This window comes from Rhineura floridana, chromosome 1, assembly GCF_030035675.1.
Source record: "Rhineura floridana isolate rRhiFlo1 chromosome 1, rRhiFlo1.hap2, whole genome shotgun sequence".
Lineage (NCBI taxonomy): Eukaryota > Metazoa > Chordata > Lepidosauria > Squamata > Rhineuridae > Rhineura > Rhineura floridana.
Genome location: NC_084480.1, coordinates 283,804,060 through 283,828,956, shown reverse-complemented (window position 1 = coordinate 283,828,956; position 24,897 = coordinate 283,804,060). Strand labels below are relative to the sequence as shown.

At 41.4% G+C, this 24,897-nt stretch overlaps 1 pseudogene; it reads right to left on the bottom strand.

The window, feature by feature from the left end:
- The window catches only part of LOC133377475 (cadherin-7-like), a 35,827-nt pseudogene extending 11,557 nt beyond the window's left edge, over positions 1-24,270 (bottom strand).
- Positions 24,271-24,897: the final 627 nt, after the last annotated feature.

The following is a 24,897-nucleotide window of genomic DNA, read 5'->3' as shown; positions in this document are numbered from 1 at the left end:
CAAAAAACAAAAATAATAGCATTCACTCACAAAAAATCTAAACCCAATTGGCAAATTAATGGACACAAAATAGAACAGGTTAAATCCCAAAAGTACTTAGGATATGTATTCCATACCTCTGGTAGCCATCAGATACATAATCAATGTATGATTTTGAACGCACGGAGAACCTTAAAAGTATTGCAGGCTTTTTTCTATTCAAGAGGAGGACAGGCTATTCTCCCAGCCATGAAGATTTTTAACGCCAAAATACTGGCACAATTGACTTTCGGATCCCAAACAAACAAGAACTTGAAATTTAATACATTTGAATCAATCCAAACCATTTTTCTGAGATCCATTCTGTCAATTCCGACATGTGTTCCCAATAATATTTTAAGATTGGAAGTAGGAACCCAACTAATTGAAACCAAGATATGGGTAATGAGGATTAACTTATGGTTAAAACTTAACTTTAATCCAGTAGGAATTGCGCCAGATATTTTGATTGATAATTATCAATCTCCCTGGGCAAAATTAATTACAGATAAATTGTCTCAGATAGGCTTCTCTCTTCACCTTATCAAGTTTATGGGATATGAAGCAGCATCAGCCGGTATACGACAGCGTTTGATAGACATAGACCATCAACAGCAATTACTTTTAATAAAAATACAAAGACATAATCCTAAATTCTTCAAGCCAATGTCATACTTGTTAAGAACATAAGAACATAAGAAGAGCCTGCTGGATCAGGCCAGTGGCCCATCTAGTCCAGCATCCTGTTCTCACAGTGGCCAACCAGGTGCCTGGGGGAAGCCCGCAAGCAGGACCCAAGTGCAAGAACACTCTCCCCTCCTGAGGCTTCCGGCAACTGGTTTTCAGAAGCATGCTGCCTTTGACTAGGGTGGCAGAGCACAGCCATCATGGCTAGTAGCCATTGATAGCCCTGTCCTCCATGAATTTGTCTAATCTTCTTTTAAAGCCATCCAAGCTGGTGGCCATTACTGCATCTTGTGGGAGCAAATTCCATAGTTTAACTATGCGCTGAGTAAAGAAGTACTTCCTTTTGTCTGTCCTGAATCTTCCAACATTCAGCTTCTTTGAATGTCCACGAGTTCTAGTATTATGAGAGAGGGAGAAGAACTTTTCTCTATCCACTTTCTCAATGCCATGCATAATTTTATACACTTCTATCATGTCTCCTTTGACCCGCCTTTTCTCTAAACTAAAAAGCCCCAAATGCTGCAACCTTTCCTCGTAAGGGAGTCGCTCCATCCCCTTGATCATTCTGGTTGCCCTCTTCTGAACCTTTTCCAACTCTATAATATCCTTTTTGAGATGAGGCGACCAGAACTGTACACAGTATTCCAAATGTGGCCGCACCATAGATTTATACCACGGCATTATGATATCGGCTGTTTTATTTTCAATACCTTTCCTAATTATCCCTAGCATGGAATTTGCCTTTTTCACAGCTGCCGCACACTGGGTCGACATTTTCATCGTGCTGTCCACTACAACCCCGAGGTCTCTCTCCTGGTCGGTCACCGCCAGTTCAGACCCCATGAGCGTATATGTGAAATGAAGATTTTTTGCTCCAATATGCATAATTTTACACTTGTTTATATTGAATTGCATTTGCAATTTTTCCGCCCATTCACTCAGTTTGGAGAGGTCTTTTTGGAGCTCTTCGCAATCCCTTTTTGTTTTAACAACCCTGAACAATTTAGTGTCGTCAGCAAACTTGGCCACTTCACTGCTCACTCCTAATTCTAGGTCATTAATGAACAAGTTGAAAAGTACAGGCCCCAATACTGATCCTTGAGGGACTCCACTTTCTACAGCCCTCCATTGGGAGAACTGTCCGTTTATTCCTACTCTCTGCTTTCTGCTTCTCAACCAATTCCTTATCCACAAGAGGACCTCTCCTCTTATTCCATGACTGCTAAGCTTCCTCAGAAGCCTTTGGTGAGGTACCTTGTCAAACGCTTTTTGAAAGTCTAAGTACACTATGTCCACTGGATCACCTCTATCTATATGCTTGTTGACACTCTCAAAGAATTCTAATAGGTTACTGAGACAGGACTTTCCCTTGCAGAAGCCATGCTGGCTCTGCTTCAGCAAGGCTTGTTCTTCTATGTGCTTGGTTAATCTAGCTTTAATAATACTTTCTACCAGTTTTCCAGGGACAGAAGTTAAGCTAACTGGCCTGTAATTTCCGGGATCCCCTCTGGATCCCTTTTTGAAGATTGGTGTTACATTTGCCACTTTCCAGTCCTCAGGCACGGAGGAGGACCCGAGGGACAAGTTACATATTTTAGTTAGCAGATCAGCAATTTCACCTTTGAGTTCTTTGAGAACTCTCGGGTGGATGCCATCCGGGCCCGGTGATTTGTCAGTTTTTATATTGTCCATTAAGCTTAGAACTTCCTCTCTTGTTACCACTATTTGTCTTAGTTCCTCAGAATCCCTTCCTGCAAATGTTAGTTCAGGTTCAGGGATCTGCCCTATATCTTCCACTGTGAAGACAGATGCAAAGAATTCATTTAGCTTCTCTGCAATCTCCTGATCGTTCTTTAGTACACCTTTGACTCCCTTATCATCCAAGGGTCCAATTGTCTCCCTAGATGGTCTCCTGCTTTGAATGTATTTATAGAATTTTTTGTTGTTGGTTTTTATGTTCTTAGCAATGTGCTCCTCAAATTCTTTTTTAGCATCCCTTATTGTCTTCTTGCATTTCTTTTGCCAGAGTTTGTGTTCTTTTTTATTTTCTTCATTCGGACAAGACTTCCATTTTCTGAAGGAAGACTTTTTGCCTCTAAGAGCTTCCTTGACTTTGCTTGTTAACCATGCTGGCATCTTCTTGGCCCTGGCGGTACCTTTTCTGATCTGCGGTATGCACTCCAGTTGAGCTTCTAATATAGTGTTTTTAAACAACTTCCAAGCATTTTCGAGTGATGTGACCCTCTGGACTTTGTTTTTCAGCTTTCTTTTTACCAATCCCCTCATTTTTGTGAAGTTTCCTCTTTTGAAGTCAAATGTGACCGTGTTGGATTTTCTTGGCAATTGGCCAGTTACATGTATGTTTAATTTAATAGCACTGTGGTCACTGCTCCCAATCGGTTCAACAACACTTACATCTCGCACCAGGTCCCGGTCCCCACTGAGGATTAAGTCCAGGGTTGCCGTCCCTCTGGTCGGTTCCATGACCAACTGATCTAGGGAATAGTCATTTAGAATATCTAGAAACTTTGCTTCTTTGTCATGACTGGAACACATATGCAGCCAGTCTATGTCCGGGTAGTTGAAGTCACCCATTACTACCACATTTCCTAGTTTGGATGCTTCCTCAATTTCATATCTCATCTCAAGGTCTCCCTGAGCATTTTGATCAGGGGGACGAGAGATCGTTCCCAGTATTAAGTCCCTCCTGGGGCACGGTATCACCACCCACAACGATTCTCTGGAGGAGTCTGCCTCTTTTGGGGTTTCGAGCTTGCTGGATTCAATGCCTTCTTTCACGTATAGAGCGACTCCGCCACCAATACGTCCTTCCCTGGCCTTCCGTTGTTGACTTTAGAAACACCTAAATATTGAAAAGCCTTTTCTAAGATACAATTAGATGTATTGCCTTCAGCAGTTATGGATGGTCGACTACTTAAAATACCTTATAAAGAATGTGTATGTCTTTGCGGCGAAGATGCAGTGGAGAACAATGTACACATACTTCTCCACTGCCCTCTCTACAAGATTTTAAGACAACAAATTATTACTCCTTTGTTAGCGATCATTCCTTATAAATCTGAATCTGATCAGATGGAATATCTCCTTGGGGATACGTCCTCTAAAATAACGAACCAAGTAGCAAAATTTAGTGTAGCCATACAAAACTTACGATCTGATATCATAAACCTTTCTCACTGAAAACAAAAAATCATAATCTGATATATTGGTTGATATTTAGTGTTAAATATGGTGATTCCTTAATAAATAATAGAGCTCCACATAATAGGTTATAGTTAATCCTTGGATGTTATGTTATGTTATTTAATGATTAATAAACAAATTAATAAATGGTTATTAATATAGTTACTTAAGGTTTAACTTTGATTTTATAGAAACCAATTAACAAATCAAAGTCTTTTAATGTTTTATACCTTTTTAATAATTAATGTTCAAATTTAAAACTGTGTATTAACTAAAATGCCATATAGCATATTGCTACATGTATGTTTTATTTTACTATGTTTTAAGCTGACCTATTGGTCGAATAAAGAATGAATGAATAAACTACACTAAAGGTCCACTTCCTATGTTGTGTGGAACGAACCTCCTGGTAAGATGGTATCTGCAGGAGGCCCTCACCTGCAGAGTGCAGTGATCGACTAGGTATATAAGGGATAAGATGGTCTTTCAGGTATCCTGGTCCCAAGCTGTATAGGGCTTTGTACACCAAAACTAGAACCTTGAACTTAGTCCGGTAGCTAATAGGTAGCCAGTGCAATTCTTTCAGCAGGGGGGTGACATGTTGGCAATACCCTGCCCCAGTGAGCATTTTGCACCAGCTGCAGCTTCCGGACCAACTTCAAGGGTAGCCCCACATACAGCGCATTACAGTAATCCAGCACTTTTCAAGGGAGAAAAAAGGTAACCACCCTCACCACTTCAAGTCCAAAAAGGGTAGTGTGTGTGTGTGTGTGCATGTGCACACATGCTAGGGATAGGGTTCACTGCCTAGTTCCAATCCACTTGAATTCCATGAGTCTGCGTTTTGTTGCTGATCCGCCCTTTTTGTCTCCCATTAGCTTTTGCAATTGCCAATCCCCTGGGTTTTTTCAAGGGAAAAAAACATAATTTTTACAGAAAATGGCTATGGAAAAAACATTAATTTTTTTACAGAAAATGGTTGTTCCACCTTTTTTCCTTTTTACAAATCAATTAGACAGATAAGTCGCCTAGAGTGTCTGAATAGTCAGACAGATAGGCAACTCTAACAAATAAAATTTATTATTATTATTATAATCACCTAAAATTGGACAGAGTCTAATGGATGTAAATGGCGATCTTTATCATCTAGATAGCAGTTAAGAATGCATCAAGTTAGAAGAAAGCCAATTACGAAGACAATAACATAAGGTTTGGAGCAGATTTTTAAAAAGTGCCAATGACAGCCACCACCCGCCACAGGAAATAAATGTTGATCTAAAAAGACAGTGGATTGTTGGATTATGTTGAAATACGGTACTAGGTCTGATTTAGCTATTACTCTTCCCCATCCCTAGCATGCGCACACATGTGCTCAGAGGCTTTATGGCAACAGGTGAAGATCTCAAGGGTGCAAGGTTGGTGACCTTGATTTAGTGTGATGCGCAAATGAGCCCATATGTTCTGTGTGCCAAGAAGCTATTTTGCATTAGTTTTAAGAACAGTTACCTGTATCTGATCCTCACCTCTCTCGTTAAGAAAGGTATTTGCAAAAACATAAAAACTGGACATTTACCTGGGTGCTTTCCCTTCAAAGTGATATGTCTTGTGATCCCAGTCATCATTATCTGGGGCATGAATCTGACCCAGTACAGTTGTGGGTAGCATAACTTTTAAAAACAAAAAGAGAAAAGAATTTTTTTTAAATGACCACTTAAGAGTGAGAAGGCATTCTATATGTATCCAAATTTACTACTCATTTTATTTTCATATGATGTTTGCTTTTCAAATATTATGCCAATACATTGTGCTCCTCGCAGTATGCCGATTTTAACACCTACAACTTGACAAATGTGCCATCCAGATTATGCACCAAATTCATGTCAAGAAAATTCTTGTTCCCAAGTGAACCAAGAAACGTTAGATTTAGTCATCAGAGTGAATTGCATTTGTGACAATCAAGCAAAGTTTGTATATGTTTGCTAAAAGTAGGCACCTGTTTTAAAGATCCAGGTTTTCAAGGAGTACGGCATGTCTTGGCAAAGGAAATACAGAAATGTAGGGCCTCAGGAATCAGCAGACTGCAGCCCTCCACATTGCATTGCACTCTGAAAAGTCCTCCAGCCATCTGGAGTGGATTTTCAAAATATGCCGTGGGCTCTGCAACCACCAGGGAAAATCAGCAGGAATAGTCAGAATGTAAAATCAGTCCCCCCTTGCACAGCAACCTCATTGACTTGGTGACTACTACTCAGGGAAAGATTGGCAACAGCAGGCAAGCTGACTGACATACCCCAGAATACACTTAGGGAAACACTGAATGAAATAACACATTCACTGCACCCAATGTTCTATACTATTATTTCCATTCCACCCACAAATGCATCCAAATTTACAACCCAGAAATATTTTGGCAGGACTCGGCAAGCTGAAAGAAGAGGGAGATGCAAAGTTGGGGTGGGGGATCCACCAAGAAAACCTCTGTGTGCATCCAATTGTCCATCCAAGCTGTTCTGAAACTGATTGTGAACAGGCAATAGAGACTATGCTTTGATTTGGATTCCTGCATTGAGCAGGGGGTTGGACTTGATGGCCTTATAGGCCCCTTCCAACTCTACTATTCTATGATTCTATGACTACAGAAATACAGAATACTGGCATGACCACAGATAGTTCCATGGCAGAACACATGCTTTGCATGCAAAAGACTTTAGGTTCAACCCCTGGCATCTCCAGTATTTAAAAAAGGATCAGGTGATGAGAAAGACCTTCTTGAGCCCTTGGAGACCTGCTGCCAGTCTGAGTAGACAATACTTGGGGAGATGTACAAAACGTCTGGCCTGGAATAAAGCAGTCTTGAGTTTGAGCATGTAAGCTAGCTTCATCACCGTCAGCTTACCATAGTAACTGTAGATGAGGCACTCCATGAAGCCAGCATAAGGAGGGTGGTCATTTCGGTCTCCAGTATTAACAGTTAATGTGTTGGTTGAGCTCATGGGAGGATTCCCACTATCAGCAATCAGAATCCACAGATGAAATACCTTGTGCACCTCCCTGTCAAATGTGTGCAGCGCAGTCAGCATTGCACTCCCATTGCTGCAGTCTTGCAAATTAAAATAAGTCACACTGCCAAAGTCACTCAGTAGGTGAAAGGAGAAAGGTGACCCATTTGCTGGGCTGTCTTTGTCTTTAGCGTACAACAACACTGAGGTATCATTCATCTGGACAATCTGAGGAGAAAGAGTGTTTTCCCAAACTACTGGGTTGTACTGAGCATCAAACTCTGGTCCGTTATCATTTACATCCTGAAGAGCCACAAGAACCGGGGCACTGCCAGTCAGGGCAGGCTGCCCCAAACCCATAGCAATTACCACAAGTTGGTACTGTGCCACAGTCTCATAATCCAGCAGTCCTGCCACTATGACCCAGCCATCATTAGCCACAGAGAACTTCCCATTGGGTCTGACTTATTTAGTAGGTGGTAAGAGGATCTTCCATTCAGGCCAGAATCTAAATTGACAGCAGTAACCTGGACAACCTTCGTACCAAGGGGAACATATTCAGCCAGACCTGCTACTTCATAGAACTGCGGATAAAACAGAGGGGCATGGTCATTGGCATCCTCCATGTAGATGACACAGTGAGTTATGCTGAAAAAATCCAGGTCCTCTGCTTTCACTGTCAAGGTAAACACCCTCTCATGAGGCTTCTCGAAGTCTATCTGCTTCCTCAGTCGAATCACACCATGCTTATCAGCTTTGTCCATCTCAATAAAAAAATTACAGTCGTCATCTCCATCCAGGATGCTGAAAGTCACCACAGTGTTTTCTCTGTCATCTCCATCAGTAGCAGACACCTCAGCAACCTCAGCGCTGAGGATTGCACCCTCAGAAACAAAGGCCGTATAAATCTTTTGCGTAAAGGTTGGAGTATGGTCATTTATGTCAGTCACCAAAATAGTGACAGTCCCTATTCCAGTAAGGCCTTCTCCATTCTTTGCCTCAACCACCACCAGATACTCGTCTTCTTTCTCCCTGTGTAAGGATCCCAACACAGTATAGATGGTGCCAGTAACTGGATCAATTGAGAACAAGTGGAGGTTAATCTCATTTTGGACATTCTGAATAATACTGTATGTTAACACAGCATTCTTCCCAGCTCTGGGGTCATCCAGGTCTACTGCTGACATCTCCACAACAGTGGAGTCAGCAGGGGAATCTTGTGGAATGTGTCCCATAAAGCAACTGTCATAGGTGCAAAGGAAAAGATGTGGGTTGTCATTCACATCTGTCATTGAAATGATGATATCAGCAAAGCTGGTTAGGCCCTCCCCATCCTCAACTGTAGCAAGAACAAGGAAGCACCACACAGATCGCTTCTCTCGGTCCAACTTCTCATTTGCAGTGATCTGCCCTGTGTACTCATTGACGCTGAACTCCCTTTGGGCACCTTGTCCTTGCAATGAGTAGTGAAGGGCACTCTGGTCAGCCTCCTGATCAGGGTCAGTTGCAGAAACCTGAAAGTGAGGACAAAGATTAGGCACAAAAACAACTAAGCATTGGGATTCCCTTCCTAGAGAGATCTGTTTAGCCCCTCTGTGGTATCTTCCAAAAACAGTTAAAAATCTTTCTATTTAGATAGGCTTTTGGTCTGTCAGAGAGCCAGTGTGGTGTAGTGGTTAAGGTATTGGACTACGACCTAGGAGACCAGGGTTCGAATCCCCACATAGCCATGAAGCACACTGGGTGACCTTGGGCCAGTCACTGCCTCTCAGTCTCATGAAAACCCTATTCATAGGGTCGCCGTAAGTCGGAATCGACTTGAAGGCAGTACATTTACAGCAAGTGTGAATACAGGATGGGAAGAGCCGACAGAATGTAGAAGAGACAAGTCCTTGGGAGTCCAAAATTCAGGCTGACCTACTCCACTGTACCAACACCAGTTGGCGTCTCCTCTCTGCTGGGATTGGAATAGCTTCTTGGTTGTTCTCTGAATCTGATAGGATGGCTCCGGCAGGATCTACTCCTCATCTGAGGATGAAGGGTTTTGAGTTGCCTCTCTGCTCATCCCTTTCCTTGGGTCTGAACTCTCCCATCCCTCTTCATCCTCGGATAAGTCCTCCAAGGAAGGCATGACAGTGACTACCCTACCAATTATGCTTTTTCCTTTGCTTATAGTTTACCCTTCTTGTTGTGAATATGTTGCCAATCACTTAACATGAGTACAAACTGTAGTAACCTTTACCTGTTGTTTTAGTTTTATTGCTGTTTTGATGTTGTGATACTTATATATTATGACTTTGTACATCGCTCAGAGTGGCTCGGTTTCCAGCCAGATGGGCGATAAATAAATCGCAGAAATAAATAAAATAAATAAATTTACATTTTTTGTCTGTCAAGCTGATCGGTTTTGTCTGCTGTTGCTTTTAACTGGCTGTTTTACTGATCTGGGATTTTAACCTTCTTCATTTATATTTAATGTTGTTTTATATTATATTTTATCTTGTTGGTTCTTAACCACTTAAGCACCATTGTCTGGAAAGGCAATATATACAGTGAAATAATATATATACACTGAAGGAGAAGGAAACGGAAAAACATAATTGCAACCAGCTGAAATCACTAAGGAGTCTAGTAAAGGCCCAACAACACTGGCATGGTATAAATGTACATTGTTAACATCCAGCAATTCAAATTACTTGAATATGGGTTGTATCCAACTAAGTTTTATACAGAGTAGTCCCATTGAAATTAATGAACCTATGTTAGTAATGTTCACTAATTTTAATGGACCTATACTATGTAGGGCTAGCATTGAATACAACCCCTTAGACTGCAGTCCTAAGCGCACACACTTACTATGGAGAGTAAGCCCCATAAAGCTCAGTGAGATAGAGTAAATATGCTAAGGTTTCAAGAACTGGAATTCATTTCAGTTTCAATTCTAAGTTTCTAGTATTTTCTAAATGGGTCATCAGTAGGGTATAATTTTAAACCCAGTTGTACACGGCTTCCTTGTACAACAATTACAGGCAGTTCAGTAAGTTCCTCCAAGACATTGCTATGGTACTCGTCCTGAGAGAAGATAGGAGCTTCATCATTCTTATTGATTAAATTTATGATAACAAGGGTATGGTTCTCCCATTTTCCACCAGAGGCTAGCAACTGGATCTCATAATGCTGTTCTTGTTCATAGTCAAGACACTGGGCAATCAAGATACTTCCCATCTCAGGTTCCACATAAAAATCTCCTCGCTCATTTCCTGATGTAATCTGGTATCCGTGTTAGATGCTAAAAACAGGAAACTAACATGTTTGCCATCATATTCTACTTTTCACCACCCAGGAGTTCTCTGAGCACTAGGGCCCGTTCCAACATTACTTTCAGAATTCTGAAAAGAAGAGAGATTTTGTTCCAGACATAAAACATGCTTAGAGTAGACTCGTTGTAATCAACTGACTTAAGTCCCATGTACTCCGGTGGGTCTACTCAAAGTATGGCTAAGGCTGCAGTCCTAACCCTACTTACTGGAGAGTAAGTTCAGTTCAATAGGGCTTGCTTCTGAGTGGACATAGTTAGGATTACATTCTAAACCTGGATCCAACTCAATGGTCATTATCGTGCCCTCACCTGCTCCCCCTTTGTTTGCAGCAGATGAGGGCATTTATATTTACCCAACACACTCCTATAGCAATGCTGCTGCTAGGAACTCTGCTTTATTCCCTCAGCCCCTGCTATAAATAACCAGGTTTACAGGCAAACCTCACCCCGCTGTGCATCTTTGTTTCCTTTTTCAAAGACCACAGCTATGGGCTGCTCCCTTAACTTGTTACTGTTTCTCTGGGGTAAACTCCTCTACCACCATTGATACTGTTTCCAAACCTGTGTTTATGTTTAGCCAGCACTTATGCCCTTTTTGATAACTGACCAAGAACTAGGCGTGTTTGAAAACTAAACAGATTTTTATTGAACATAAAAACAAAACAAACAAGATTACTTTAACTAACTTCTTAAGCATGTGGTTAGAGTTAGTGGTTCTTTAGTTCAAATATAATACACTTAACAAGTTCCTTAATTACTATGCCAATAACCTATTCCACTACCCTAAGATAAACCACTCAGGTCCTAACTCATATACTTTGCCCTCTCCAACTCAAAACTTTTCCCTGTCTGTCAACTGTCAAAGCTCCAAATATAAACCTTCAACTCTCACACACTCAGTCAATCACCATACAGCACACACCAACATTCCACTCACTCATTCCCCCTCTCAACACTCATCACTTACCATACACACTCTATAATATCACCCACTTTCCATAAATATTATAAGATAACATCAAATATTAACATAAAAGCATGGAGCATCACTGTCATGCATGTCTTTTTACAAAAGACAATGTATATATATAGCAAGACTGTGAAATGAATCCAGAGGCTAGGGGCTTTTCTTTAAATAGCAGCCTTGTTAATGTAAATGTACCATGGTTGGACAACAGAAGACACTAATACATGTGAAATACTAGCCAAAAAGTAGCTTCTGGCTTAACTATATTATAATGCAAAAAGGTCTCAGTCTGTTTTCAGTTGTAAAAACACAGATTAAGGACATCAGTAGTTTATGAGAGATGCTAATACACTATAAAAACCTATTAACTTTCCTTTCCTTTTCTCCCAGGCATTTCAGCTTGTGTTTTCAAATTGCTTTTTAAAAAAGGTGTTTTTAAATTGGTATATTTGTTTTTAATGTTTTTAATTGTTTTAAACTGCCCAGAGAGCTTCGGCTGTGGGATGGTATACAAATGCAATCAATCAATCAATCAACCAACCAACCAACCAACCAATCAAATGGAGATTAATGCTATCATATCAAGGCTTGACATCACAATTTTTATATTTCCAGAACATTTAAAACAGTCTAATAAAGCTTGTTTCTGAATAAACTTATTTTCAGAGTAAATGCCTAGTAATTTTTTCATTATTGTTATTTCCTACATTCATTAACCCCCACCCTTATACCAGAGATAGAAAAAGTTCCTTCCTAGAAAGGGAGATCGCCATCTCACCCACAGCAATAATCTCATTGTTGCTTCCACAATAGAGATGATTCCATCAAGATTCTACCATACATAAAAGAAACCTGCATTTTCATACCTTCATCTTATCTTTTGCTGTAACTGTCAAAACAACACACCCAGTATCCATGTCTTCATCTATATTAATTTTATACACCAAATGTGGGAAAGTAGGAGCATTGTCATTTATGTCACTAATTAGGAGTATTCTGGCTGCTGCTGTAAAATGGAGTAAGTGATGGCTGTGTTCACCCCTTGGTCATGAGCTGCAGTGTGGAGGAAACTTGTTCCCACTGAGGTATCTTCACGAAGAAAACCTTTGGAAAGATGAAGCACGGAGTTCATTCTGAGTATATCCTGGCCTAGTTAAGTGATGGCATTCATAAGAAAATAAGAAGAGCCCTGTCTCTTTTCCCAACCAGATGCCTCTGTGGGAAACTTATAAGCAGGACAAGATGGCAATAGGCTTCTCCTGCTGCTTCTCCCCAAGGATTGGTAGCAGTCACTGTGACTATTTTATGTTTTATTTTATTACATTTGTATCCTACCTTTCTTTCATCATAGCACCTATGACACTTCCTAGATGGTCACCCAGCTAGGCACGGTCTATACTCAGACCAGCAAGTGGTGGCCATGTGTGCCTTCAGATCATACTTTTCCCATACCTGACTAGTAGTCACGGATAGCCTAATCTGCCATTAATTTGTCTAATTCCCCTTTAAAGCTGTGTCTATGTTGGTGACCATCTCCAGATCTTGTGGCAGCAAATTCCATAGTTTAGCTATGCACTGCATGAAGAAGTGCCTCCTCTTGTCTCTCCTGAATCTCCTACTGTTCAGCTTCACTGGATGATGCCAGATTCTCAGGAGAGGAAATCTTATTTGAAACGTATTGTTGTTCTTCTCTATGTCGTCGAACTGTGTTTTGTTGTAATATGACCTGTATTTTAATACTGTATGTATTTTGTATTTTCCTTTTACATGTGTTTAATTGTGGTAGCCTATGGCTCTGAACAATAAAGAAATATTTCATTTCATTTCCAATTATGAGAAAAGGAGCAAACCCTCTCTGTCCCCCCTTTCTCCACACCATAATGCTATACACCTCCTCTTAGGTGCCTTTTTGCTAAAGTAGTCCCAAAGTTGTAACCTTTCCACACAAGAGAGCTGGTCCAGTCCCCTCACCATTTTGGATGCCCTTTTCTAGACCTTTTCCAACTCTACAGTTTCCCTTTTGTCTTGTAGGTTGAAGTAAAATGACAGTATTTGCAATATTTGGTCGCATGTCCCTACATGCTACCCTTCCCCCTTTATTAAAAAAAAACAAAACACGGTCTTAGGATGGAGCCAAAGATCCATTTTTCCCAGCACATGCTTTGCATGCATGAAATCTTGGGATCAATCCCTGATATCTCCAAGTAGGGCTGGGGAAAGACTGTTGCTCAAAGCCCTGGAGAGCCACTGCCAGTGCAGAAATATCGAGCAAGATGGACCAATGGTTTAATTCTGCAAAAGGCAGATGTTTGATCCCAGGACATAGTTGTTAAAGGCTGACTGCCTCTGAAGGTTCCTTTCAGCTATCATAGCAGCATCAGCATCACAACCACAACAAATTTATAATACCATCACCCCCTGACAAAGTACTGTCCTAGGCCATTAACTAGGATGTAAATACAACATATCCCATTACCAGCACCTGAAGCTTATGGTACTAGGATGGAAAAGAACCCGAACAATATGTCAATGTGTTTCAAATAAGCATTTCGTCATGCAAAGCAGCCTTTACATGGTTGCATTATAATTGGCTTCTGTACTTTTGCTCTGTACATGTGAAGGCTATAAGAAATAGCAAGAGATGTAGGAATGTTGGAGAATTTTATAAAAATGGGAAGGAAAATTGCTGATGTTTGCTTATTCATCCCATGTCTGGAACAGAAATCAATCCAGCACAAACAATCAGTATTTGCTGCTGTTGTGGTTCTCAGTCTGTAATCAATATACAATTGATTACCACACACACACAGACACGCATTGTGTTTTCCTTTGCACTGAAATGAATGGCCTTTGCAATAGAATGAATGGTGTGGAATAACATAACACAATTATCTAATTAATTATATAAAATTCCACCACAATGGAAAGCAAGATGAATAATGTAGTTTTTGTTGGAAGCTGAACTGCAGGGGAAGCACTGCTGCATGCAACGAATGTGGGTTGAAAGGAAAATTGATGCTTCCTGACATTGCTACAGAGCTGGAAGCTGAACTGAAGGCTTCCAGACCCAACATATTATCCACAAACCTACCATCAATGCTCTACATCAAATCTAAACCACTATAATAACAATTTGTGCCCAATCACATTGATAGTGGCTATTCCCAAACTTTGGATTGTTGTCATTCATGTCAGCAATGAAGATGGTGATTTGACACATGCCAATCAGTGGCTCTTGTGCTTGATCTGCAGCTGTTACAGACAGAATATACTCCTTCTGTTTCTCTTGGTCAAAACTCAGAGTTGTAGTGATAATGCCTAAACAGAAACAATACCATAAAAGAGTCAGCAGGATCATCCCCCACTTTAATCAGACCTTTTCACAATCTTCAGCAACTCATCTCCACTAATCAGCCACACTGTTCAGGCTTACTAAAAGCTTCTTCCTTCTAAACATTTGGCTGCACAAATGACTCCCTGTTTCTTTCACTTTGCAATTTATTTTCGTTGCGTCTCACAAAATAGCCTAGAGGTGTCAAAACATTAACTGAAGAAATTTCCAAATTTCCAGTGTATTTTGACCTGTTTCCCCTTCTTCAGGGTAAAGGGCTATTTTAAAAAAATCACAAACATTTGCTGAAATAACCACAAGATGAATAGTCAGCTTGAAATGCACTGGGAGTCTTATAAGTTTTCATTAAATACTTGTGTACCCAAATAAGTTGTTGTTGCCATTTTTTAAACACAACACCAACACTTTCCATACAATTACTCGGATATACAATTAAGTGCAAGTAACAGTAGCCTGACAACCAGTTTAGATAAAGAAAAATTACTTCCAGTGGGAGTGGCAGTAGGGAGGGGTATATTATTATTATTATTATTATTATGACTGTTGCAGGGGTGAGACTGCTGGGACCATCAAGGGGCAAGTTTTTCCACCTGCCTTGCCCCACCCCTCTGCCTGGACCTTATCAGGAGGAGCTGCAGACTGAGAGGTACTGCTGCAGGGGTGAGACTGATGGGACCATCAAAGGGCACGCTTTTCCACCTGCTTTGCCCCTCACCCCTGCTCTTAGTGACATTTTTCTGGGGACTGTCCTTTACCAGGAAGATGAATGCTTTTGATTAGCTGTTGTTGCTTTTTAGAAATGCTACAATAGTTTGATTTTCTATAAATTGTATTGTTTTTATTTCTGTTTTGTATTTGTGTTTTTTATTTGTGTGTAAGCCACCTTGGGGGCCTTTTTGGTCAAAAGGCTGCCTAGAAATAAACCGTAACATAGCATAACAAAACATTATTATTATTATTATATTATTGCTGCTCACCCTTCACCGGTAGGTCCCAGGGAAAGTTACAGAAATTAAAAACACAGTATTAAAAACACATTACATTCATGAGAATAGGGTGGGTCCTGAAAACATAAACCTCAAGCACCAAAAATAATAATAATAATAATATTTAATTTGTTTGTTGCCTATCTGGCAATTAGCCACTCTAGGCGACGTACATTAAAATGAGATAAAATACAACAATACAACAATATCAAATACAACAATACAACAATATCAAATGCAGTCATATTAATAACAGTAGATAAAAATACTGGACAGTCATCAATACATATAAAAGCACTTATATTAGCAGCATATGATAGATGGTAAAATCATAAAGATTTACCCTTCCCAAGGACCTCAAAGGCCTGTTGGAAAAGCCACGTCTTCAGGGCCTTGCGGAATACCTCTAGGGAAGGAGCATGTCGAAGGTCACATGGGAGGGAGTTCCAGAGAGTGGGGGCCACCACAGAAAAGGCTCTCTCCCTAGTACCCACCAACCTAGCTGTTTTGGTTGGCGGGATTGCGAGAAGGCCTTGAGTGGCTGATCTAGTTGGGCGGCATAACTGGTGGCGGTGGAGGCGCTCTTTCAGGTAAGCTGGGCCGAAACCGTATAGGGTTTTAAAGGTTAATACCAACACCTTGAATCGGGCCCGGAAAATAACCGACAGCCAGTGTAGATCAAATAATACTGCCGTAATGTGGTCTCGGCGGCGGCTGTTGGTAAGTAAGCGCGCCGCTGCATTCTGTACAAGTTGTAATTTCCGGGTCGTTTTCAAGGGTAACCCCACGTAGAGCGCATTACAGTAGTCCAATCGAGAGGTGACCAGGGCATGCACCACGAGTGGGAGCTGTTGAACAGGGAGGTAGGGTTGCAGCCTACGTATAAGGTGTAATTGATATCAAGCTGCCCGGCTCACAGCCGAAATCTGAGCCTCCATGGACAGTTTGGAATCAAGAACAACCCCGAGGCTGCAGACCTGGTCCTGTAGGGGTAACTTCACTCCATCAGACACCAGGTCAACATCTCCTAACCCTCCCTTGTCTCCCACAAGTAGTACCTCGGTCTTATCAGGGTTCAGCTTCAGCCTGTTCCTGCCCATCCATCCACTCACGGATTCCAGGCACTTGGACATGGTCTCCACAGCCCTCTCTGGTGAATATTTAAATGAGAGATAGAGCTGAGTGTCATCCGCATATTGGTGACACTGCAGCCCAAATCTCCTGATGATCTCTCCCAGCGGCTTTACATAGATGTTAAATAGCATGGGTGAGAGGATAGAGCCCTGTGGCACACCGCAATTGAGAGGCCAAGGGTCTGAAACCTCATCACCCAATGCTACCTGTTGGCACCTATCAGAGAGAAAGGAGTGGAACCACTGTAAGACTGTGCCTCCCAATCCCATACTCTCCAGGCGATCTAACAGGATACCGTGGTCTACGGTATCAAAAGCCGCTGAGAGATCCAGGAGGACAAGGAAGGTGAATTCTCCCCTATCCAATGCCCTCCTCATATCATCAACCAGAGCGACCAAGGCTGTTTCAGTTCCATGTCCAGTCCTGAAACCCGATTGGTATGGATCTAGATAATCCATTTCATCCAAGTGTGTCTGCAACTGATTTGCCACCACTCTCTCAATGACCTTGCCCAAGAATGGTAAGTTCGAGATTGGGCGAAAGTTGGTTAGAATCTGGGGATCCAAGGAGGACTTCTTTAAAATGGGTTTAATAATAGTCTCCTTGAGGGCTAGTGGCATAACACCCTCTTGGAGGGATGCATTAACCATTGCCTTGATCCCCTCACCCAATCTCTCTTTGCAGCTCATAAGGAGCCACGATGGGCAAGGGTCATTTAGACAAGTGGTGGGCCTTACAGATGAGAGCACCTTGTCCATATCCTCAGAAGGAAGAGGCCGAAATCGATCCCATTTGACCGGTTTGCAACTGGTCAACTCTAGCTCACTCACTGTATCCACGGCGCATGGAATCAAGCTCCTCAGGTGCTCGATTTTGTCAGCAAAGTGCTTTGCCAATTTGTCACAGGAGGCCTTAGACTGTTCCAAGGGTTCCTGAGCAACTGGACCGACCAGGCTTCGGACCACTTGGAACAACCTCCTGGGACAGCACTCCGCTGATGCAATGGAGGCGGCAAAGAATTCCCTCTTTGTCGCCCTCACCGCCACTTGGTAGGCAGCTATTGCTGCTCTAACCTGTGTCCGAGCATCTTCGGAGTGAGACTTCCGCCACCGATGCTCAAGTCGTCTCACCTCCTGTCTCAAAGTACGCAACCGTGGTGTGTACCATGGTGATACTTGAGTTCTGTTCAGGGGGAGAGGACATTTCGGAGCCACTTGGTCTAACGCCCCAGCAATCCTCTCGTTCCACTCCATCACCAGGGCTTCAACCGGGCGACCTTCAGCAGGTTCCAATTCCCCAAAGACCAAGGTAAAGCGGTTCGTCTTTAGCATTTGCCAAAAGCTGTACAAAGAAAGTGCCAGACGCACCTCAGTAGGGAGGGAATTCCACAATTTAGGGACTGCTACAGAAAAAGATCTCTCCTGGGCCACCATCCCTCAAACTTCTGAGGGTGGTGGAACTAGCAAGAAGGCCCCCTCTGCTGCTCTTAACACCTGAGAGAGTCTGTAGGGAAGGAGATGGTCTCTAAGATATTTGGGGCCTGAATCATTTAGGGCTTTAAACACTAATGTGAGCACCTTGAATTGGGACTGGAAACTAACTGGCAATCCTTTCCCTACTTGAAATCACTCCTCCAAATGGTTCATTTCCCCACTAGCGTGTTTTAAATGCGGAGATATCATTTACTGATTTATTTTTTAAAAAAATTATAGAGAACTTCTCATCTTCCTAACGCAATTTACATCGTAAAATTACTACAATTTAACTACAATGTTAAAAACATAAAAACAAATAAATATTAAAATATACATAAATCTACACAAAAACAATGATAAACCATTAGCAATGCCAGGACCAACGCGTCGGAGAATGTCTGAGGAAACAAAAGTGTTCTGAACACTCTTTGGAAGCACCTTACAGAGCCACCCACATAGAGAGGGCCATAGCTCAGTGGTAGAGCATCTGCTTGGCACACAGAAGTCCCAGGTTCAATCCCCAGCATCACTAGATGGGGCTGGGAGAGACCCTGGTTATCTGAAATCCTGGAGAGCCACTGCCAGTCAGTGCAGACAATATTGAGCTAGATGGACCAATGGTCTGACTCAGTATGGCAGCTTCCTATGTTCCTATTGTAGGGAGGAAGAGCTATACACAACTAGAATTCAAGAGGTGAGAAGGCTAAACATTGTCTCTCCCGATGCCACTTCTTGGTTCCAATCACCCCCAAATGGAAGCTGGATTGTTATTATTAATTTAGTATTGCTATAATTTATTATTGTTATTATTATTATTTACTGCCCTTCACTTCCAGCATGGTTTACAAAACCAAGATAAATACAAAAAAAGATCTTAAACCTATAAATTAACACTCTTTGATTAAGAAGGATCTGGCCACCATTGTAAAAATACTGGGCTAAACAGGCTAAGTGTGGCAATTCTTACCTGAATCAGGATCAATACTGAAGCCTGGTGAAGCTCCATCTCTGTGCATGAGGCCATACTTCACTTCTCCATTCAATCCAAGGTCTGCATTGTAGGCTTCCACCTGCAGAACATAGGTGTCTGGTGGCTGGTTTTCTAGAACCCAGGTGCTGTCACTGTAGTAAGCACACTAAAATACAAGAAATTAGCAAATTACTTGAGCAACATTAGAAACTGCTTATCAAGTAATGCCCAGTACATTGGAGGTCAAACTAAATACAATATAAAACAGAAAGAGTCAGAGGCGTTCATTTGAAAGGAAGAGAATGTTTCAAATATTAGTATTTAGGGGAAGAATAGCAGACTCCAAAGACCTACTTAAAAGATGTCGAAACAAAAGGAGACAAGCTCTGGTACTATGTAGATGATTTATTATGTGCTCTACATGTTTCAGAGAATATATCTCCTCCCTCAGGTGCTGTGGAGCAGTGTGTTTTCTTCCCTCTGCCAAATTATTAATCAGAACAATAAAATATAAAAATCCTTTGCCAAAGCCCCCTCCCAAAACACTGTTATCAGGGCAACATACTTTCATGCCAGAGCCTATCTCCTTTTATTTTGACTATTACTTGGTGCTTTTTCCTCCTACTTAAAAGTTGACCAAAACTTTACAGATTTGAATTTTTCAATATCAGCAGCAATCAGAGTACAGAACAACATATCCCTCTAGTTTAACAACCAAACTGACAAACTGTGATGCTAAAATATAAATAGGAAGTGTGCAGCCAGTCAGCTCACCTCTCTGAAAACAGGCTTGTTGTTAATGTCATTAATTCCTACCACAACTTCTGCAAAGCTACTGAGAGATCTTGGTCCCCTGGAGGAATTGTCATCTACAGCAGAGATATTTAGAACATACTGCAGGCCCTTCAGTTTAGGCAGAGGGTTTCTACAAAGTCTAAGGATACCTGGAATCAGATAATTAAATTAGAATATATATATACACTGCACATATGGGCCTGAAATTAGACCAGGGGTTGCCAACCTTTTTGGGCCTATGACTACATGTAGAATTCTGTGGGCACCAGTCACACTTCATCCCCTACACTCTATGTAAGAATTAAGAGGCCCAGTTATCATTCCCATGCACAAGCATGAATACAACAGGCAGAGTACAATTTAAAGTGCCATACAATGCCAAGCCAATAAACTGCTAAAAGTGTAGAATGCTCATTGGCGATCAGTGTATAAATGCCGAGATAACTGAACATACTAGCTGGCTACTTGAGTTGAGGTTTTTTTTGGGGGGGTGAGGTCCTCACCTGGATCAGTGTTATTAGCACCATGTCCATGACTGGCTCATCCACTTTGCCTTTACCACAGGTGACAAGCAAGATATTTCACTACAAAGTTGCTCTATTCTAGTGCTAAGCCAGGAGATACAAGAAGCTACAACCCGAACAAGACCAAAATAATAAAAAAAATTGGGGACTCTTGAAATGAATGCTTTTTAGAGTACCTGAGACCAAAAGTTCCAATTCTGGATTCAGATTCTGGATTTTTTTGGCTAGGAAGGATCAAAAATGTCATACAGTTTACCATGTCCTAAAAAATTATGTTTTGTTTTGTGATGGAATTGATAACTTGCTTGTTACTTATTAAACTAGTCCCTATGGATTTTGTGGGGTTTGCATATTTTCTTTTATTTTCCTGTATATTTTTATTATTACTTTATCTCATTGCTCCCCACTCGGGCAACGAAATATTTAATGAAGCGCAGAATTATAATAATAATCTCCATGCATCAGCAGCCTGAAGAACATGCCAGTAAAGCCATACTGACACAATGAGCAAGCCAGTTACAATTTGCAATTTGATTTATGAATACAGGCACGCTTATTATGAGTCATGTGTGCTGGACGTCATGAAGGAAGGTGCCATAAAGTAACAGTTGACATCTCTTCTCTCTTACTTTTATAGCTATCTAATTCAAAATTGCCTTCAGCATTACCATCAGTAATTAAGTACAACACTCCATCTCCATCAGGATCTTTTGCACAGATGGTGGCCACTAATGTATCAGGGCCAGCATCTTCTGAAAGTTCTGTAACTGATACAAGAAAAACAGACATGCACTCTGATTCCTAAGTCAGGGTTGTATCCAGCACAGCACTAAGTTAGGGTCCTGTCAGCGCAAGGATTAGCACTAGCACAATGGAACTTTCCCCCTCTCTCCTGCCCTGCCCGCCCCCTACATTTGTTCTAGGGATTCCTACAGCCCTCCAGAGCAGATGTGGGGAATGGCACGAGGTGTGAGCAAGGGGGGGGGATCCATTGTGCTAGCACTAATCCTTGCCCAAGACAAGTTAGTTGAATACCACCCTGGTCAACAATCTCTCAATTAAACAGCATTGCACAGATAAAATTATTTAAATATGGAGGGAGGCACAGCTCACTGGTAGAGAATGTGCTTTGCAAGAAGAAGGTCCCATGTTCAGTCGTTAGCATCTCCAGTTGAAAATATTAGGTAGCAGGTGATAGGAAAGATCCATAGTCTGGGACCCCGGAGAGCTACTGCCAGACAGAGTAGTGGCCCAGGGGCACTGTTAGGGGGTAGCCCAGGGACCCAAGCCCCACAGCTTTTGTGGTAGACCTTGAATCTCCTGCCCCTTCCACCATTTTTAATATGTTGCATAGAGTGGCTGGACAGATTGCAAAGAGCAGTGCAGGTGAGACTCCAGCCACCACCTTAATTTCTAGAAGCATATTTACATAAAAATTAGCATATGCAAATTTTATGTAAGTATATATTATGGGACTGTGGGGCTAAGTGACCTGGTATGAGGCAGCTTTCTATGTTCCTGGGCTGCATACACACAATGCATTTAAAGCGCATGACTTCCCCTGAAGAATGCTGGGAATTGTAGTTGACCCATCACAGAGCTACAATTCCCAGCACCCTTAACAAATGACAGTTCCCATGATTCTTTGTGGGGAGGGGAATGCGCTCAAATGTATGGTGTGTATGTAGCCCTGATATCATCCATTTGACATGATTTCCTTGTGCAACTAAACAGGGCTTCATGAGAGAGAGAATAGATTTTGACTGACCATGCTGACTGGAGCTGATGGGAGCTGTAGTCCAAAACATCTGGAGGAGACCAAGTTCCTCTTCACTGGCTTAGATATTCAAGATATAACTGTAGTCTGTTCAACCATATTTCCCCCTGAGAAATTCCGTTAATTTTTTTTGTGCTTAGGCCATTGATTTTGAATTAGTTGTCTATTTTAATAGATGAAGAAAGCTCAGTGTCAATCATATTCTTTCTTGCTCCTATGCTACCAAGTTGGCCTAACAAAAAAAAAGACAGCACCAAAAACTGTATATGTCCTTATTTTCTAAAAGTCTGATCTTGGAACTATTTTGTACAATGCACCTTCATTACACTGCAGACTAATGTTAGCTCTACCAGTCAATTTAATATATTCAGGATTTATCAGCCATTCCGACTGGCATCAATGGCGTAATAAGACTACTTAGCATATAAAGCAGAATAGAACAATCCACTGAGTGGAGATAATTGCAAAGGGTGAAGCTCTGCTTACACTAACTGGGAGAACACCAGGGCTTCATCATTCATGTTTGTCAAGCGGATGCGCACAGATGCAGTCCCTGTCTGAGGAGGATGTCCTTTGTCAACAGCAATGACCACAAACTCATACATGTGGTTTGATCGCTCAAAGTTCAGTAGCTGATCGGAATTGACGACACCCTTAGGCGTGATGGAAAAATCCGCACTCTGAATGAAATAGAGGACTTCAGAGTTGGATCCAGAGTCACAGTCTGTTGCAAGAACTGAAGCCAGGAATGTTTAAAAAGATAAAAACAAGGAGGACAGATGGAATGAGTCACAAAGTTACATAGAAGGCTAGTAAACTCTCGTCAGACACAGTTTCCAGTAATTAACAAAAAACTGTCCAGACACAAACATTTTCTGGCAGCAATATCACAACTGCCAAGTAGCAGAATGTAAAAGGAGATAATTCCAAAGAATCAAATTAATTGTGCAGTGAAGACATTATTACTACTGTTTATATTTATTTGTTGTTTACAACAAAAAGTTTATCTCACAGCGACTTATGATTTTTAAAAGCATCTAATATAATATTTATAAACATTTTTAGAGATAAAAACCACATAAACTAAAAGTGCTCATTCAACAATATCATAAAAAGGACACATACTAATCCACCTACTCAGTTAAAAGATGAGCACTAATTAGGAGCAAAATGCACGGGTGAATAAAAACATCTTCAAGACTGATAGAGATGGCACCAAGTGGATCTCTTTGGGGACAGCATTCCACAGTTGGGGAGCCACCACTGAAAAGGCCCAATCTCATGTTGCCACCCTCTGTACCTCCTTTGGATAGGGCAAAAGAAGAAGAGCCTCATATGATAAGCTCAGGGTCCAGGTAGATTCATGTGGGGAGAGGCAGTCCCTGAGGTATTGGGGCTTTATAGGGCAAACACAGCACTGAGGATTGAGCCTGGAAACTAATAGGCAGCCAGTGCAGTTGTGCCAAGATCGGTATTATATGATAAGACCTCCCACCTCCAGTCAACAACCCGACTACTGAGTTCTGCACTAGCTGCAGTTTCTGAACTGTCTTCAAAGACAGTCCCACATCGAATTCATTGCAGTAATTTAACCTAGAGGTTACCAGAGCCTAGGCTATCCTTGTTCAGATAGCATTGTAGCTGAGCCAACAGCCAAAGCTGATGGAAGACACTATGTGCCACTGAGACCACTTGTGCCTCCAGTGACAGTAATGGATCCAGAAGTATCCCCAAACTATGCACCTGCTCCTTTAGCAGGAGTGCATCCCCATCCACAATAGGTTGAACTCTACCTATCTGTCCAGAAGAACCACCCACTAACAGTGCCTTAGTCTTATCTGGATTGAGCTTCAGTTTATTGACTCTCATCCAGTCCATCACCAAGACCAGACAGTAAAGACATATTGATGCTTATAAATCAATGGAACCCCACATTTAATTCAAAACATACCTATTCCTTTCCTGTGTTGAGTTCTGGCAGGTAGGGATAGTTTTGTGAGTTTGCAGTAAAAGCTGGCTGTGCACAGCACTGATTGGTCAGGGTCTGTGCTAGCATCAAGCATCTTTCTTCCCCTTTCCCCAACTCCTGGGGAAGTTTTGCTAAAATATTTTAAACATTTCTGGTGTGTGTTTGTTTTTTAAAAAGGGAAATGCAAATACCGGACAAACAGATATACATTTGTGTGACAATTTTTTAAAAAGTGGATAGCCAATTTGAAGTATTGGGATACAGCAACACATGTGGTCTTTGCATTGTGGGGTCAAACACGATAGAAAGAAAAGCTCGTCTTGTTAGCTGTTCCATACTGTTTTTAACAGGAAGATGTTTTCACAGCATACCAACAGGGAGGAAACATGCTTTAAAGCCTCATGGCTTTAATCTCAGGAGTAAACAGTGGATGGAAGCTCAACAATGGGCATTCGTTTAAGGAATTGAGGACAAGAGACCAAAAGCTGTCTAAATAGGCAGCAACAGAATAAAAAAAGCAAAATATAATAGCGACTGATGATTACCAAGCATCTTTGTTCAAAGAATAATAATAAAAGGGGAAAGGGACAAATAAGCAGTTGTCCAGAATGAAATCTTATTATACACTAATGTACTATTTCCAGGAAGATTTTCTCATCACCATGTAAAGGTGTTAAAGAAAGACCTGAGTATAGGCGATATGCCATTCAAAAAATGCTTA